Consider the following 2,884-nt stretch of genomic DNA (forward strand, 5'->3'; position numbering starts at 1 on the left):
ACTGTATTTGATGTTGGTATAATTTTTGGAGGGGAAGGGAAAAAATATCATTTAAATTGGGATACAGTTGGACCCATTGCAACAATGAGATATAGAAGTCGTTATGTCGTAAAACGAACTTTACAACGTTGATGGGTGTGGGGGAGGATCAGGTGTCAGAGCTAGTGGGAGTTTGGGAAGGGAGAGGAAGGGGAAACAAAGAGGAGGCAACAATGCTTGATAAGAAATGTATTCATTATCTTGCTCATGTTATTGTAACTCCTCTGTGCAGTATTTTCACAATAAAAAGAAAGAAAATGAATTACACTTCATATATAAAAAATGTTCTGTGCTTAATTCAGCAGGAAATACATAACATTGGAATAATAGAGAGAAGATTAGAATGGCCCCTGTGCAAGCATGACATGCAAATTCTTGAAGTGTTCCATATTTTTACAACATGTGCTGGAGGGTATGTGGACAGAAGGGAACCCTACCGAATCCTTGGTGGGAGTGTAAACTTGATCAACCACTTTGGAAAGCAGTATGGAGGTTCCTCAAAAGACTCCACATAAAGCCCCCCCCCATGACCCAGCAATCCCACTTTTGGGCATTCACCCAAATGATCACAAATAAGACCACAATAAAACTACCAGCACAACTATGTTTACTGCCCCATTATTTACGATAGATAAGGTATGGAACCAATTCTGATTCCCCTCAATTGATGATCAAGATAATTTGATAGATAGATAGATAGATAGATAGATAGATAGATAGATAGATAGATAGATAGATAGATAGATAGATAGATAGATAGATAGATAGATAGATGGATAGATGGATAGATGGATAGATGGATAGATACATAGATAGATAGATAGATAGATAGATAGATAGATAGATAGATAGATAGATAGATAGATAGATAGATAGATAGATAGATAGATAGATAGATAGATAGATAGATAGATAGATAGATAGATAGATAGATAGATAGATAAATAGATGCATTCTATGCCTCCATCTGAAAGAATGACATCACTCAATTTGTTAGGAAATGGAAAGACTTGGAAAAAAAACATATTAAGTTAAGTAAGACAAGTTCAAAGAAACATAAGACCCCTGGTTTCCCTTATTTTCAGTTACTCATATATGTCTGGGATAAATAAAAAAGGTCAAAAGCTATGTGCATATGACTAGATAAGATGATGTTAAGGAAAATGTACTCCAAGATACTGACACAAGTGGTTTTTTCTTTCTTGCTATTGTTTTTAATGGACTTACAATGTATGATGTGATTTTTTTTGATTCTTTATATTTTCCTCCCCCACTTTATAACACCTGTTTTCACTGGATTTGAAGTTGGTGCACCAATATCTTATATATACACTTCTCTAATTTGGGGAGGGGAAAGGAAAAAACATAATGCTTAAATAGGATACAGGTTGACCCATTGTAACAATGAGATGCACAAGACACTATGATGAAAAATGAAGTTTATATTTAGGCAGGGCGGGGGAAACGGGGAGGAGAGGGTACTTGTGGAGGTTAGATAGAAAGGATGATGGGCGAAAATAAAGGAGGAGTTAACAATGCTTGTTAGGAAATGTACTCATTACCTTTCTCATGTAAATCTGAGCCCTGCGCACAGTATTTTTACAATAAAAATGTATGAAAATGATCTGAGAAGGAAAAGTTTATTTTCCCTATTTTCCCTATATAATATCTTTAACAAAGAAATTAATGCAAAACACTGACATGAAAGTGTTTTGAAAAAGTGTGTTTGTGTGTGTGTCTGTGCGCACCCGCGCACATGTGAGTACTCGTGCATTTGTGTTGGCATGCTCAGAGTTTGAACTCAGGACTTCAAGGCCTTGCTAGGCATTTCCTCTCTAGATTGATGAGGTATTATATAAGCTACATCACCATTCCTGGCTCTTTGGTAGTTCATTAAAAGTTTTGAAAAATAATCTCATGAATTTTTTGTTTTTTGCTCTGATTGTCTTCCAACTGTTATCCACAGATCTGGTGCTCCTGAGTAGACATCCCAAGTAGACAGGATTACAGGTGTGACCATCCAGCACAAGGCTTTAAAAATAATTTTAAAAGTAGAAAAATATTTACTTCACGGGAGCCTGTTTCATTATCTACTAATTTTAAAGCATTTTGAACTGATTATATGTGAATTCATTTTGCTTCTGGATTCTTAAAAACTGTAAGTGATTATATTTGAAAGTTTTATTACTTTTTAAAAAGGAAACGAAATGTGGGACAGAAGAAATTTGCCCCTCTTTGGACCTCAATTTGTGCGCTCAGTTCTGAGCATGATAAGACAATGTCACCAAAACAATCTGGGTTGAAGACAAAATGTGACAGAAAAAAATCACCATGGGCATTGCTATGCTATTATTTCTTGGACAAAATGAATATTGAATTGAGAGTGTAAGAAAATGGAGAGATTTTACTTATCATTTTGTATTGCTGAAAGACTGTTGGAAACTTTGACTCATTTCCTTCCTCACTGTGTGTATTTGGGCCATACAATTTGTGCCTTTAATTACAATTTTTCCCAACATTAAAATGGTAATAACATGAGCATTATTTGCAATATCTAGTATAGGTATGAGTCAAGCGGAAAAGGTCAGATAATGTGATGTTAGGAAAATGAACCCTTAAATATGTATTTTAATGTTTTCGTTTCTTTCATGCATGTGTTTCTAACGCATTTATAAGATTATTTCTTTGTTGCTTTGTATGTCCCTCCCCCACAGTGTAACCCCCGCTTTCACTATATTTGATGTCAGTATAACATGTGGAGGAGATGGGGACAAACAAGTCGTTTAAGGATTCAGGTGGACCTGTTGCAACAATGAGAAGTACAAAATGTCATGTCAAAACCAGC

The 2,884-nt window shown here is 35.3% G+C and overlaps 1 non-coding gene across 1 annotated transcript; it reads left to right on the plus strand.

Annotated features, from left to right (window-relative positions):
• Window positions 1–324: 324 nt before the first annotated feature.
• LOC138835226 (U6 spliceosomal RNA) lies at window positions 325–434 on the plus strand. The gene has a single exon (XR_011374517.1). It is a non-coding gene; the product is annotated as a U6 spliceosomal RNA (small nuclear RNA).
• The last annotated feature ends 2,450 nt before the right edge of the window (window positions 435–2,884 follow it).

Source organism: Dipodomys merriami, unplaced genomic scaffold (genome assembly GCF_024711535.1).
Source record: "Dipodomys merriami isolate MVZ:Mamm:240054 unplaced genomic scaffold, mDipMer1.0.p SCAF_230, whole genome shotgun sequence".
In the NCBI taxonomy this organism is placed as follows: Eukaryota; Metazoa; Chordata; class Mammalia; order Rodentia; family Heteromyidae; genus Dipodomys; species Dipodomys merriami.